We start from the raw sequence: 15,879 nt of genomic DNA, 5'->3' as shown, positions 1-15,879 counted from the left end.
GATAATGGTGTTGATGTGAGCCATGACCAGCCTTTCAAAGCACTTCATGGCTACAGACGTGAGTGCTACGGGTCGGTAGTCATTTAGGCAGGTTACCTTAGTGTTCTTGGGCATAGGGACTATGGTGGTCTGCTTGAAACATGTTGGTATTACAGACTCAGTCAGGGACAGGTTGAAAATGTCAGTGAAGACACTTGCCAGTTGGTCAGAGCATGCTCAGAGTACACGTACTTGTAATGTCTGGCCCTGCGGACTTGTGGATGTTGACCTATTTAAAGGTCTTACTCACATCGGCTACGGAGAGCATGATCACACAGTCCGGAACCGCTGATGACCTCATGCATGCTTCATTGTTACTTGCCTCGAAGTGAGCATAGAAGTCATTTAGCTCGTCTGGTAGGCTCGTGTCACTGGGAAGCTCGCAGCTGTGCTTCCCTTTGTTGTTTGAAATAGTTAGCAAGCCCTGTCACGTCCGACGAGCATCAGAGCCGGTGTAGTACGATTCAATCTTGGTCCTTTATTGATGCTTTGTCTGTTTGATGGTTTGTCGGAGGGCATTGTGGGCATGGTGGGGTTTCTTATTAGCTTCTGGGTTAGAGTCCCTCTCCTTGAAAGCAGCTCCACCCTTTAGCTAAGGTGCGGATATTGCCTGTAATCCATGGCTTCTGTTTGGGGTATGTACGTACAGTCACTGTGGGGACAAAATCATCTATGCACTTATTGATGAAGCCAGTGACTGATGTGGTGTACTCCTCTGAAGAATCCCGGAACATATTCCAGTCTGTGCTAGCAAAACAGTCCTGTAGCTTAGCATCTGCATCATTTGACCACTTCTTTATTGACCGAGTCACTGGTGCTTCCAACTTTAGTTTTAGCTTGTAAGCAGGAATCAGGAGGATATAATTATGGTCAGATTTGCCAAATGGAGGACGAGGGAGAGCTTTGTATGCGACTCCGTGTGTGGAGTAATGCTAGTCTAGAGTTTTTTCCCTCTGGTTGCACATTTAATATGCTGGTAGAAATGAGGTTAAATTGATATAAGGTTGCCTGTATTAAAGTCCCCAGCCACTAGGAGCGCCGCCTCTGGATGAGCGTTTTTCCTGTTTGCTTATGACTGTGTACAGCTCATTGAGTACGTATACAGCTCACTTAGTGCCAGCATCGGTTTGTGGTGATAAATAGACAGCTATGAAGAATATAGATGAAAACTCTCCTGGTGAATAGTGTGTTCTACAGCTTATCATGAGATACTCTACCTCAGGCAAGCAAAACCTTGGACTTCCTTACTATTAGATTTTGTGCACCAGCTATTGTTTACAAATATACACAGACCGCCACCCCTTGTCTTACCGGAGGTGGCTGTTCTATTTGCCGATGCAGCGTAAAACCCGCCAGCTGTTTGTTATTCATGTTTTATTTCAGACACGTTGGTAGGATATTCGTGATCGTAGTTCTTCTATTTTGTTATCCAATGATTGTACATAGGCTAATATGACTGATGGTAGAGGAAGATTACCCACTCGCCGTCGGATCCTTACAAGGCACCCTGACCTACGTCCCCGATATCTCCATTTCTTTCTCATGCGAATCACAGGGATTTGGGCCCTGTCGGCTGTCTGAAGTAAATCCTTCTCGTCCGACTTGTTACAGAAAAGAGTTATTCCCTTGCGAGGTGATTAATCGCTGTCCTGATATCTAGAAGCTCTTTTCGGTCATAAGAGACAGTGGCAGAAACATTATGTACAAAATAAGTTACAAATAACGCGGAGAAAAACACACACAATAGCACAATTGGTTAGGAGACCGTAAAATGGCAGCCATCTCCTCCGGCGCCATTATGTATTTTCAGGTCTCTGAGATGTTCGATTGGCTGAGCCACTCAGGGACATTCAAAAATTTGTCCCGAAGCCACTCCTGCTTTGTCTTGACTGTGTGCTTAAGGTCATTGTCCTGTTGGAAGGTGAACCTTTGCCCCAGTCTGAGGTCCTGAGCGCTCTGGAGCAGGTTTTCATCAAGGATCTCTGTACTTTGTTCCATTCATCTTTCCCTCGATCCTGACTAGTCTCCCAGTCCCTGTTGCTGAAAAACAGCATGATGGTGTGGGATGGTGCCATGTTTCCTCTAGACGTGACACTTGGCATTCCGGCCAAAGAGTTCAATCTTGGTTTCATCAGACCAGAGAATCTTGTTTCTCATGGTCTGAGAGAACTTTAGGTGACTTTTGGCAAACTCCAAGCAGGATGTCATGTTCCTTTTACTGAAGAGTGGCTTCCATCTGGCCACTCTACCATAAAGGCCTGATCGGTGGAGTGCTGTAGCGATGGCTGCCCTTCTGGAAGGATCTCCCATCACCACAGAGGAACTCTGGAGCTCTGTTAGAGTGACCATCAGGTTCTTGGTCACCTCCCTGACCAAGACCCTTCTCCCCCGATTAATCAGTTTGGCCAAGCGGACATCTCTAGATTCTTGGCGGTTCCAAACTTCTTCCATTTAATAATGAAGTCCACCAGTGGTGAAAAAAGTACCCAAATGTCATACTTGAGTAAAAGTATACAATTGAAGTCGCAAGTTTACATACACTTAGGTTGGAGTCATTAAAACTTGTTTTTCAAACACTCCACACATTTCTTGTCAGTTAGGACATCTACTTTGTGCATGACACAAGTAATTTCCCAACAATTATTTACAGACGGATTATTTCACTTATAATTCACTGTATCACCATTCTATTGTGTCAGAAGTTTACATATGCTAAGTTGACTGTGCCTTTAAACAGCTTGGACAATTCCAGAAAATGATGTCATGGCTTTAGAAGCTTCTGATAGGCTAATTGACATCATTTGAGTCAATTGGAGGTGTAGATATGGATGTATTTCAAGGCCTATTTCAAAGAAATCAGCCAAGACCCCAGAAAAATAATTGTAGACCTCCACATGTCTGGTTCATCCTTGGGAGCAATTTCCAAACTCCTGAAGGTACCACGTTCATCTGTACAAACAATAGTACGCAAGTATAAACACCATCGGACCACGCAGCCATCATACCGCTCAGGAAGGAGACGCAATCTGTCTCCAAGAGATGAACGTACTTTGGTGCCAAAAGTGCAAATCAATCCCAGAACAACAGCAAAGGACCTTGTGAAAATGCTGTACAAAGTATCTATATCCACAGTAAAATGAGTCCTATATCAACATAACCTGAAAGGCCGCTCAGCAAGGAAGAAGCCACTACTCCAAAACCGCCATTAAAAAGCCAGACTACGGTTTGCAACTGCACATGGAGACAAAGATCATACTTTTTGGAGAAATGTCCTCTGGTCTGATGAAACAAAAATAGAACTGTTTGGCCATAATGACCATCGTTATGTTTGGAGGGAAAGGGGAGGCTTGTAAGCCGAAGAACACCATCCCAACTATGAAGCAGGGGGGTGGCAATATCATGTTGTGGGGGTGCTTTGCTGCAGGAGGGACTGGTGCACTTCACAAAATAGATGGCATCATGAGGTAAGACAATTATGTGGATATATTGAAGCAACATCTCAATACATCAGTCAGGAAGTTAAAGCTTGGTCGCAAATGGGTCTTCCAAATGGACAATGACCCCAAGCATACATAAGTTGTGGCAAAATGGCTTAAGGACACCAAAGTCAAGGTATTGGAGTGGCCATCACAAAGCCCTGACCCCCATCACATAGAAAATTTGTGGGCAGAACTGAGAAAGCGTTTGCGAGCATGGAGGCCTACAAACCTGACTCTGTTACACCAGCTCTGTCAGGAGGAATGGGCCATAATTCACCCAACTTATTGTGGGAAACATTTGACCCAAGTTAAACAATTTAAAGGCAATGCTACCAAATACTAATTGAGTGTATGTAAACTTCTGACGCGCTGGGAATGTGATGAAAGAAATAAAAGATGAAATAAATTATTTTCTCTACTATTATTCAGACATTTCACATTCTTAAAATAAAGTGGTGATCCTAACTGACCTAAGACAGGGAATTTTTAGGATTAAATGTCAGGAATTGTGAAGAACTGAGTTTAAATGTATTTGGCTAAGGTGTAAGTAAACTTCTGACTTCAACTGTAGATACCTTAATATAATATTATTAATGTAAAAGTGAAAGTTACCCATTAAAATACTACTTGAATAAAAGTCTAAAAGTAATTGGTTCTAAATATACCTAAGTATGTCATTGATAAAATATACTCCGGTATCAAAAGTTAATGTAGAGGTTAAAATAATTTCAAATTCCTTATATTAAGCAAAGCAGACAGCACCATTTTCTTGTTTTTAAAATGTAAGGATATTCAGGGTCACACTAACACTCAGACATCATTTTCAAATGATACATTTGTGTTTTGTGATTCCGCCAGATCAGAGACAGTAGGAATGACCACATATTCTCTTGATAAGTGTGTGAATTTTAATATATTCCTGTCCTGCTAAGCAATCAAAATGTAACAAGTACTTTTGGGTGTCAAGGAAATGTAGGGAGTAAAAGTTTCCGGATTTGACCATATTATTGACAAAAGGCTCGTATTTCTGTGTTTATTATAATAAAGCCTATGATTTGATAGAGCAGTCTGACTGAGTCATTAATATGGTCAAATCTGGAAACTATCATTTAAAAAACAATACGTTTATTCTGTCAGTGAAATACGGAACCATTCCGTATTTTGTCGAATGGGTGGCAACCCTAAGTCTAAGTCTAAATATTGCTGTTACATTGCAGAACCTTCAATGTTATGTCATAATTATGTACAATTCTGGTAAAGTAATTATGGTCTTTGTTAGGAAGAAACAGTTTGCACCGAGCCAGGTGGCCCAAACTGTTGCAAAAACCCTGACTCTGCTTGCACTGAACACTAGAGAAGTGACACAATTTCTCTAGCTAATATCGCTACTAACATGCATTTATTTTAACTAAATATGCATGTTTAAAAAAAATACTTCTGTGTATTGATTTTAAGAAAGGCATTGATGATTATGGTTAGGTACATTTGTGCAACGAATGTGCTTTTCACGATTGCGCTTTTGTTAAATCACCGGTTTGGCACAGTTGAAGCAGGCTGATTCGATGATAAATTAACAGGCACCGCATTGATTATATGCAACACAGGACAAGCTAGTTAACCTAGTAATATCAACCATGTGTAGTTAACTAGTGATTATGTGAAGATTGATTGTTTTTTACAAGATAAGTTTAATGCGAACTAGCAACTTACCTTGGCTCATTGCAGCCACAAGATCCTTTTGACGCTGGTACTCGCGTAACAGGTGGTCAGCCTGCCACGCAGTTTCCTCATGGATTGCAATGTAATCGGACATAATCGGGGTCCAAAAAGGCAGATTACTGATTATTATGAAAACTTGAAATCGGCCCTAGTTTAAATCGGCCATGCCGATTAATCCTTCAACCTCTACTGTCAACTGTGGGACCTCATATAGAGGACAGGTGTGTGCCTTTCAAAATTATAAGGGCACAAGGCGAGACCCAGATGCAGACACAGGAGGCAGATGGTTAGAGTCCAATATGTTTATTAACAATCCAAAACGGGTAGTCAAGAGAATGGTCATGGACAGACAAAAGGTCAAAACCAGTTCAGAGTTCCAGAGGTACAGAATGGCAGGCAGGCTCGAGGTCAGGGCAGGCAGAATGGTCAGGCAGGCAGGAATGGAGTCCAGAAAAACAGGCAATGGTCAAAACCGGGAGGACTAGTAAAAGAGGACAAGACGAACTGGCACAGAGCAACAGGAAACACAGGGATAAATACACCTGGGAAAATAAGCGACACCTGGAGAGGGTGGAGACAATCACAAGGACAGGTGAAACAGATCAGGGCGTGACACCAAATCATGTCCAATCAATTGAATCTACCACTGGTGGCCTCCAATCACGTTGTAGAAACATCCCAAGGATGATCAATGGAAACAGGATGCACCTGAGTTCAATTTGGAGTCTCATTGCAAAGGGTCTGATACTTATGTAAGTAAGGTATTTCTGTTTTTTATATTTAATACATTTGCAAAAATGTATAAAAACCTGTTTTCGCTTTTTCATTATGGGCTATTGTGTGTAGATTGATAAAATGGAAAAGGTCAAGGGGTCTGAATACTTTCCAAATTCACTGTAAATATCAGGCTAAAATATTTATGTTGTAGGGGAGATCTATGCACAGCAAGTCATTTGTCAATTAGGCTATTCTTAGAATATTTTGTTTATGTTGTCGCAATTACATGGCCACTGTTTAATAGAGGGGAATCCCAGCTTTCCAACAGTGCAGATTTATTTAGACTCTACAGTGGAAAGGCAACAACGAAATTAGTTATTGGTTAACTATAGTTAACTAGTGCAATAACTGCTACAAGTTATGATTTGAATTGGTGATCTAGTTAGTTAGTCTGTCATTATTTTTTACTTGCTGCTGAAATGTTGCCCTCTCTCTCCTTGGGCAATGGTCCACTCTCACTGGCACACAAGCAGCACCACAGACATGCACTGAAGGATCATTCCGATAATGGCTGATTGTCACGCCCTGACCATAGAGAGCCCTTGTTTCTCTATGGTGCAGTAGGTCAGGGCGTGACGGGGGGGTGTTCTAGTTTAACATTTCTATGTTGGTGTTTTGGTTTGGTTGCCAATTAGAGGCAGCTGGTAATCGTTGCCTCTAATTGGGGATCATATTTAAGTAGTTATATTTCCCACCTGTGTTTGTGGGATATTATTTTGTGTTTGTGCATGTGCATCACGTAGTCACGTTTCGTTGTTCGTTTATTGTTTTTTTGTTTTGCGTAAGTTTCACTTTATAATAAAGATGGGGAACTCTACGTACGCTGCGCCTTGGTCCAGTTCTTACTGATATGTTTAAAAAAAATGGATTGATCATATTTAAAATGGTGCTTTCATGAATTACATTAACAAGAATTCTGAAACAAATTTACAAACCCTCATTTGACAACTTGGAAAAGCACATCATGCCATTAAGGCTGGCACATTTCCAATCTGTACTATCTCGAACAGCCTACTGTCACTCACAGATTCACAGAATAGCGCCAAATAAACTTGAACAAAGCGGAATCAGGAAATAAATGCCCACTGCTATTCAATGAAGGTCCTGCCTTCATTCCGCTTTGATCAACTTTTTTTGCCTCTGTGTGAATCTTGGCCAGCAATAGGCTACTTTGTATTTTATAGAGGAACTGGTATGCATTTCCCCCAAAAAATCAGAAGTGCCGATACAGCCGTAACATATCATACTAAATGGATTTACATGTCTCGGATTTACATACAGAATAATATGAAATGTTCTGAGACCAGGTTCCTTTAACCCCTACCCCCTAGCCTAGCTAACATTAGCCACCTAGCTAATGTTACCCACAACAAATTGTAACCTGTAACATATACATTTAGCAAATTCGTAATATATTATTTGAAATGGATGATGGACATCCACAAATGAATACATAACAATATATGTAATATATGTAATATGTAACGTAACATTCATAATTAGAGTGTTTTGGTTTTACATTTACTATGTTACGTCTACCCCTGAGTCCAGGTTGCTCATTCATTCGGGGCCCAGAAAGTTTGTTCTCATGTAGGGCTCATGGTTTCATTCTCCTGCGCCAGCGCGAGAGGAGCATGTATGAATGGAGCGTTTGTTTTCTGCGGGAATATAATGCTTGGCGAACAGATGGGGGTTGGAGGAAGAGGAACAGGGACCGATAGACCATGACACAAGAGCTTGGATGCTGACTTGTGCTCAACCTCTCTTGACTGACTGACTGCATTGGGTCTCTCTAGTCTAGTCTACATCCATTTAAAAACGTTTTTACAAGGCTTTGAATGGTTTAGCCTAAATATTTTTGGCCAACCACCAGAGTTGCCATTATTGTTTGAATAAAACAGATAGCCTTTACTTTAGAGACCATATCACTTCATTGACTTAGGCCCCTACTAAATAAATATTTTAAAATTTAGATTTTATAGGAGAGAAAGGTAGCTTGTTGACCTCGGCCAGCTCTTTCACAATGTTTAATATCTCACAAATGAAGATACAGCACTCGAGTTTGCATGACTGGGGACTTCACACGCACACGCACTCTCACTCAAACACACTCTATGGTTACAGCTACTTTTGAAGTAGAGAGAGGAGAAGTAGGCAGCACTGACAGACTGGCCTGGTATAGAGGGAGGGATAAGAGGAGGAGAGTGGGGGAAGGGTTGATTGTTAGAGCAAGTAGGCTGCTGAGGAGAGAGGACTTCAGAAGCAGTGCACTCTGCAAGAAAATATGCTGTCTGGTTGAAATCTATTGGATTTTCAGATGATAACGTTAGGATACACGTTTAGCGAACTTTATGACCACATTCACTGTTGTTCCTTGTAGATCTTGGACGTGCGAGTGCTAGGTCCGAACTCGCTAGACATGAGATGAGTTAGCGGTATACTGGCCTTTAGCTAGTTTAAGAAGTAAATATTATTTCATAGAAAGGGTTGGCAATATCGAGGAAAATCCCCGTCCAGACATTGGCAAGAAAATTCCACTTAACGACCTATCGGGTGAGTAAAATGTCTGCATAACAATGGTGCATACTTTATAAGTTATGGTTGGAAAATATTGATTTTAACTTTAGCACAGATCTTGCTAGCCATGTTAATCCACAATGGACAGACTGGTAATTCACGTCGCTAATAATAACTTTGGGGATATTTATTTTTTAGAAAACACATCATGTTCACACGAGAAATTATTCAACTAACTCTCCATAACCGGGCTAGCTAGCTACTTTGCACTAAACAGTCGTATTTTGTTGGATTCATTTTCGTAATGGTCCCCCGTGGGAATCGAACCCCAAACCCTGGCGTTGCAAGCCCCTTACCATACCAACTAAGTCATAGAGTTGTATTACTTTAACCATGTAAACATCACGAAGTCTTGTATAATTGGGTTTTTAGCAATGATAACAATAGTATTTGAGGCTCAGACGCATCACATCAGGTAGTCGATAAACATAGGTGAATCGATCGTTCACTGACTAGGCTACAAGACAATGAGGGACTATATGGGGCTGTCCCCTGTTGTCGAACTCGTTCTGGGCAGTAGACAGCTTATGGCCAGGGTTTTGGACAATCAGATGGGCTAATCTAGTTTAGGCTGATCCTATGGCTCAGTATATCTAGGTATACGTGTTGTTGTGGTCCCTGGTGAAGGTTCTCAGTAAACTGCTTTAAGTAAGAGCATTTTGACGTGTTTACATTTAGCCTTCTCATGATAGCATAGGATGGAGAGGATACAACTCAGGTCTTCACCTGTGACATTTTCGTTGGATACGAATGCACACAATATTGTTTTGTTCCTTCCTCCTTGAGTACTGATTTGATTTAGGCCATTTTAAACAAAGCAGCTGTTTTTCACTGTAAAGTAGGCCTACATGGAACTAAGTTGGAATGTCAACAATTTCATTGCAATTGATAAACTTTCTTTATGTTGAACATAACCCTGATTCAATTTGACTCCATCAACCACGTCAAATACTCATTATTTTAGTACTAATGTTATCACTAGTTTATTAAACAGTTATAAACACACTGAATTAGGCTATTTCAGCTAAATATATATATTTAATGCATTTTCAATTATCTCATGTAAGCAATGACATTGGTTGACATTTGCCAGCAGAAAAAAACATCAATATCTTTGTGAAATATCTTGATGTGTTCAATGAGGCATTGTATCATGGGGTTTGAATTATATAATGACCATACTGGGTGGGGGCTTGGACAGTCAAATCAATAGACTGGCCCTGGCTCCGCCTCCACCAGTGGCTCTCAACAGTGCTTTTTAATTTAAAACATTTTAACCTTTATTTAACTAGGCAAGTCCGTTATGAACCGTTATGAAGAATTGCAACATTTGCCTAGAACTAACACTACAGATAGCAATACTGGGTGATTTGAAAAGCCATAGTCAATCAATCAATAATATAATAATTATTTTAGCAAAAATGTTTATTTTTAATTTACAATCTGTAGAAGCTATGAGAATAGGAAGGTTCAATTATTTTGTGAAGCATCACAGCACAGTTGAAAAATACATGGCAAGTAGAAATCCGAAATGGATGATGTTGAGAGATAGATGGGAGGGGTTGAATGGAGCTGAAGGGTGGGACTAATAACAGGATAAACAATGTAAAGCATACGGGATCTGTAAAATGTATATAGGTTCGGAACTTTTGTGAAATAGCACAGTTACAAATAGAAATCAAACTGGATGGACAGAAATAGAGGAAGGACTAAAAACAAACAAAAAATAACTATTGTAAAGTAGACTGTCTGTAGAATGTGTATAAGATGTATGGATTGAAGGTAGAAGCAGAAGTGTTTATTAGTTTACTTCAATTGGGGGATCGGCGGTAGGGTTTGCGGGGAATAATAAATAAAGGTATATTATTTCAAAAGGTATGTATGTCTATGCATGCGTGTATGGATATATATATACCCCAAAAATATGGGGGATTGGAAATGATGCAGACAATTACATTGGAAGCAACATTCTTTCCACATTATTAAGCTGATCCACCCTCAAAAAAAAAAAAAATCCGCTATGAACAAATTCCCTACACCGGCCAAACCCGGATGACACTGGGCCAATTGTGCGCCGCCCTATGGAACTCCCAATCACGGCCGGTTGTGATACAGCCTGGATTATAGAGATACTAGTTACGGTCATAGACATAGATTTTTTTATTTTTATAGCTAATAGCGATAAATATCTCTAGCTATAGAAATATAACTCCTAGAGACTGTCTAGCGTGCTATATGGAGGGGTGAACGTTGAGTGATGATACATGAACATAGAGTCAAAATTAATGGTCCCCTTTGGGATACCACTTCAGTCACTAGCTAGTCTGTTAATCTATCACATGATACTCTCTCTGGCCAATTTATAGACATTGGATAGGACAATACACATTAATTTCTCTGTCAAAGTGTCTCGACAACAACTCCCCTGCTTCCAATAGAGTGTAGCCTACATCTGGTCTGTAGTAGTAAGGATACTGACTGACCCTTCAGTGCTGAGACATGGTTTAGATTAGTGTAAATCACCCCTGCTGCCCCAGGACAAGACTAACACACCTCATTGAACTCATCCAAGGCTTTATGATTAGGTGATTAAGTGTGTTTACAGTTCGAGATGGAATTCTAGAACACTGGTTTGGAATATAATTAGATCTCTCTCTCTCTCTCTCTCTAGCTCTCTCACAGTTCTTCCTCTCGGTGGATCTCTCTGCCCTACTGAAAATGTCACAATCTGTTAACCTTCCACCCTGTCCTGTACAGCCTCTTGTACTCTCCTCAGCCTGCGAGCCACACTACAGTACACACAAAGGCACACACACACACACACACACACACACACACACACACACACACACACACACACACACACACACACACACACACACACACACACACACACACACACACACACACACACACACACACACACACACACACACACACACACACAGTCAGACAGACGGGCATTCAGGCAGAAACAGGCAATCATAAATCTTTTTTTTAAAGTTGAAACTTTATATGACAGTCATTTAATTACGTTTATTTTTTTATATTTTTTTATCCATTTATTCTATTTTAAAGCACTTTTTGGTTTATTTTCTCTTGTAGTAATTTGTATTTTTGCAAATTTGGAGAATGAAACCCCTACTTGTTTGCACACTGTTTCTAGTTACCTTTTGGCCATCCCTAACAGATGGCGGGTAATTTGCTGGGAAAACACTTGCAACCTATAGCGAGCTTACAGTTTTTTGCAATTGTTTAAGCACAATTTTGAAAACAGGGCCCTAACCCTACACCAAAGTAACACAACACTTCAGATCATTTGCAAAATGGAACACTTTTGTCAAAACTATACACGACATCATAAAAATAATATTTTGTTACCATACAAAACACACATTTAAAAAGACTTCAATCTTTTTGAACCAGTTACACACTGCTGTTGCTAACCTAAAACACTTTTAGCAAGTCTAAAAGTGATTAGAGTACTGTAAATGAAGTACACAGAGAAAGTGTAACTATACAAACACTACACAAGACCAATGCTGCAGACTGAGGAAAATATCATTTATTTCTCTCCATATACCCAAATCAGTCAACATGTCAACATGGAGAATCACAACAAAACATGTCCCAGTTTTCATGCTACTACAGTAGTGTGCATAATAACACTGTTAGCTCAGCAAACAGACAAACGTAAAATACTGTATCCAGTACAGGTTATAATTACAGTAAATAACAACAACAACAAATATTGTACAGAAAATACTACAGTAAACATACTATACATTATCTCTTCACACATCTCCAATCGAAAATCAAATCTAGAGTCGGCTTTCTATTCCGCAACAAAGCCTCCTTCACTCACGCCGCCAAACTTACCCTAGTAAAACTGACTATCCTACCGATCCTCGACTTCGGCGATGTCATCTACAAAATAGCTTCCAACACTCTACTCAGCAAACTGGATGCAGTTTATCACAGTGCCATCCGTTGTGTCACTAAAGCACCTTATACCACCCACCGCTGCGACCTGTATGCTCTAGTCTGCTGGCCCTCGCTACATATTCGTCGCCAGACCCACTGGCTCCAGGTCATCTACAAGTCCATGCTAGGTAAAGCTCCGCCTTATCTCAGTTCACTGGTCACGATGGCAACACCCACCCGTAGCACGCGCTTCAGCAGGTGTATCTCACTGATCATCCCTAAAGCCAACACCTCATTTGGCCGCCTCTCGTACCAGTTCTCTGCTGCCTGTGACTGGAACAAATTGCAAAAATCGCTGAAGTTGGAGACTTTTATCTCCCTCACCAACTTCAAACATCTGCTATCTGAGCAGCTAACCGATCGCTGCAGCTGTACATAGTCTATCGGTAAATAGCCCACCCATTTTTACCTACCTCATCCCCATACTGTTTTTATTTATTTACTTTTCTGCTCTTTTGCACACCAAAATCTCTACCTGTACATGACCATCTGATCATTTATCACTCCAGTGTTAATCTGCAAAATTGTAATTATTCGCCTACCTCCTCATGCCTTTTGCACACAATGTATATAGACTCTCTTTTTTGTACTGTGTTATATACTTGTTAATTGTTTACTCCATGTGTAACTCTGTGTTGTCTGTTCACACTGCTATGCTTTATCTTGGCCAGGTCGCAGTTGCAAATGAGAACTTGTTCTCAACTAGCCTACCTGGTTAAATAAAGGTTAAATACAATTAAAAAAATAAAATAAAAGCTGGATCTGGCCAGAGAATTTCATCAACATCACAAGCAATATCGTCATTAGCAAGACAACGCGGGAAGAACCGCCTTGAATGTCGAATCCATCCTTGCACAGCTGCGGCGTCGACCTGGTCATAAGGGGTCCTCCATGGCCTGAATGAGGGGTACCTGAGCCTGGGGCTGGAGATCGTAAACCTTCCACCGCCATGCAGAGAAAATCTCTTCGATAGGGTTTAGAAATGGAGAGTATGGTGGAAGGTATAGTACTGTCAACTGTGGATGGTGTTGAAACCAGTTCTGGACCAAAGCAGAGCGGTGGAATGACACATTGTCCCAGATGACCGTGTATTGCATCTGGTGCATTTCATTACCTGCTGTGACGATGTGGTTCAATCAGTCCAAAAATGCGAGAATGTAAGGTGTGTTGTAAGGGCCCATTTTGGCATGACGGAGGACAACCCCATGCTGTGAAATGGCAGCGCAAAGGGTGATGTTACCCCCACGTTGCCCTGGGACATTGATTATAGCCCTGTGGCCAATTATATTTCTGCCTCTCCTTCTTGTTTTTGTGAGGTTGAACTCTGCCTCATCAATATATATGAATTCATGCAGATTTCCTCAGCATCCATCTGCAAAACTCCCTGAAATACAGTGAAAGACAAGATTGTGTAGTTCAGGATAAGTCTAGTATACAGTCAATGTAAAAAAAGTAATGTGTGCAGTATGCAACATCACAGTGCTAAAGTGAACAATACAAACCTCCACATACTCATGCCGCAGCCGTTTGACCCTCTCTGAATTCCGCTCAAAGGCACTCGATAAAGTTGTTTCATTTGAACCCGATGTATTTTCATGGATGCGTGCCAGTATTGACTGAGAGACCTGATGGACATTATTGAAAATGGCATGGTCACCGATAATGTTGGCTTGTAGTTCTCTGAGCCTGATAGCATTATTGGCCTAAACCATGTTTATTATCTCTCTGTCTTGTTCTTGCTTGAATATGGGCCCCCTTCCTCTTAGTCGTTCCTGACCCTCAATCCTATGTAGAGAATAATACATGTAACTTACTGTACAATGTCACAGGAAGGGGTATCACAAGTGCTGATATGGTGCTGACAATAAGCAGCTGATTACTGTAACTGTGGACAGATCTTCTTTCACCTGTTTTCCTGTCGAAAAGTCCTTATGACAGATGCCACTCTATATCTGCTAAGATTTGGCTGAACTCTCAGTCCAGCCTCCCTCAGCGTCAATCCATGGTTCACAACATGGTCCACTAGTGTTGCACGAATGTCATTTGATAAGTTTGGTCCTCTTCTTCTTTGTGCACGTTCTCCTCCTGCTTCAGGTCTTCCTCGACCTCTGGCTCGGCCTCTTCCTCTACCTCCTTCTCCTCCTCTGTGTACTCCTCCTCTCACCCTCACTCTTCTTCTGACTCCTTCCATTTTGGTTGAAGGCAGGTGAACCTACCTGCTGCATTTTTATAGTGCTTAAACCTGATTGGTGCGTCTACAATTTAGCAATTGTGCGTTTGTGCACCTGATGGCTGTGTTTAACAGATTGGCTCATAGGTGTGTTAATTTGACAGTCAGTGCTTTGGAATTTGCAAGGAAGTGACATCATGATATACTTCTGTGTCTGATGTATACAAGTGTGTTTAGTGTTTTGCAAATTACTGTGTGTAATGTTTTGCAAATAGTGTGAAGCTGACAATGTGCTTACAGTTTTGCAAATCTAACCTTGTGTTTTGCTCCTTGAGTGTAAGGTTTTGCTAATTGTGGGAAAAGTACATTTGTTGTGTGTAAGCAATCATAAAAAACTGTAAGCACCCTATATTCATAATTGTGTAATGAAGGTTCAGTACATACCAACATATAGGTTGCCTATGGGCTTATCTGAAATCTTACAACCTGTCAAACAACAGCTCTCATGACTATCATAAAGACAATCAATCACAGATAGTTTACTAGTTCACTGGTGGGGACCAGTGTAAAGAAAGAAACACTTGAGGCATTCAGATCAGCCTTACAGATCTGAGTGATCATTATCTCTACCACATGGCACATTTTCCTCCTCCACAGATGCTTAATTGTGAGGGAGGGAAGGAGGAAAGGAGAAGGGTGGAAGGTCTGGGATGCAAACCAAATGGCACCCTATTCCCTATATATTGCACTATTTTTGACCAGAGCTCAATGGGGCCTGGTCAAAAGTAGTGCACTGTAAAGGGAATAGGGTGCCATTTGGGATACAGGACCTGGGCAGCTGGTGTGTTGGGGCTTAGAGCCTAGGGGCCATTCTCTGCCAAGGACCAGCTACAGTTAAACGATTAGTGGCTTTAAAGCTAAATATATCTTCAGCCTCAGGACCTAAGGTCTTCCTTCCCTAAGCCAGATCTGGGTTCGAATAGTATTAGAAAGATAAAATAACTTTATCTGTGCTCGATTGAACTTGAAGGCACAAATGAAACCAATGGAATAGTCCACAAAAATCCTGAAGTGCAAACTTCAACCCTGGCAGAGTTGCCATTCCAGGAAAGATTTCAAATACTGTTTGAACCC

General features: G+C 41.0%; 1 protein-coding gene across 1 annotated transcript in view; it reads left to right on the top strand.

Annotated features, from left to right (window-relative positions):
* Nucleotides 1–8,257: 8,257 nt before the first annotated feature.
* LOC109896343 (galactose-3-O-sulfotransferase 2) overlaps nucleotides 8,258–15,879 on the top strand; it is a 56,408-nt gene continuing 48,786 nt past the window's right edge. Inside the window, exon 1 of the mRNA XM_031832107.1 lies at nucleotides 8,258–8,567. The gene's annotated coding sequence lies outside the window, so the exon portion shown is untranslated. The remainder of the gene's footprint in view (nucleotides 8,568–15,879) is intronic.

The sequence above is a fragment of the Oncorhynchus kisutch genome, linkage group LG9, assembly GCF_002021735.2.
Source record: "Oncorhynchus kisutch isolate 150728-3 linkage group LG9, Okis_V2, whole genome shotgun sequence".
Taxonomy (NCBI): Eukaryota; Metazoa; Chordata; class Actinopteri; order Salmoniformes; family Salmonidae; genus Oncorhynchus; species Oncorhynchus kisutch.
This window is presented reverse-complemented; position numbering and strand designations above follow the sequence as displayed.